Source organism: Colobus angolensis, unplaced genomic scaffold (genome assembly GCF_000951035.1).
Source record: "Colobus angolensis palliatus isolate OR3802 unplaced genomic scaffold, Cang.pa_1.0 Scaffold11, whole genome shotgun sequence".
Lineage (NCBI taxonomy): Eukaryota > Metazoa > Chordata > Mammalia > Primates > Cercopithecidae > Colobus > Colobus angolensis.
Genome location: NW_012112030.1, coordinates 6,360,829 through 6,361,203, shown reverse-complemented (window position 1 = coordinate 6,361,203; position 375 = coordinate 6,360,829). Strand labels below are relative to the sequence as shown.

At 39.7% G+C, this 375-nt stretch overlaps 1 protein-coding gene across 1 annotated transcript in view; it reads left to right on the top strand.

Annotated features, from left to right (window-relative positions):
- NECAP1 (NECAP endocytosis associated 1) overlaps nt 1-375 on the top strand; it is a 17,016-nt gene that overhangs the window by 12,529 nt on the left and 4,112 nt on the right. The gene's annotated exons all lie outside the window — the stretch shown is intronic.

The following is a 375-nucleotide window of genomic DNA, read 5'->3' as shown; positions in this document are numbered from 1 at the left end:
GTAGTATCTCATAGGTTCTTTGGCAGAAAATATATGCTTATTAAAAAGACAATTTCCTTCACTTTTTTCTTGGTTAGATGTTTATAAGCTTTTGAGTCAGATGGACCAAGATTTTGGTCATGGCTCTGCTACTTTATATTTGAATGTGCTTGGTAAACATTACTTAAGTTTTTTGAGTCTCAGTTTCCTTATCTACAAACTGGAGATGTAAAATCACCCCTCCGGGAACCTTGGCTCACGCCTGTAATCCCAGCACTTTGGGAGGCTGAGATGGGTGGATTGCTTGAGCTTAGGAGTTTGAGATCAGCCTGGACAACATGACGAAACCCCATCTCTACAAAAATATACAAACATTAGTTGGATGTGGTGGTGCAC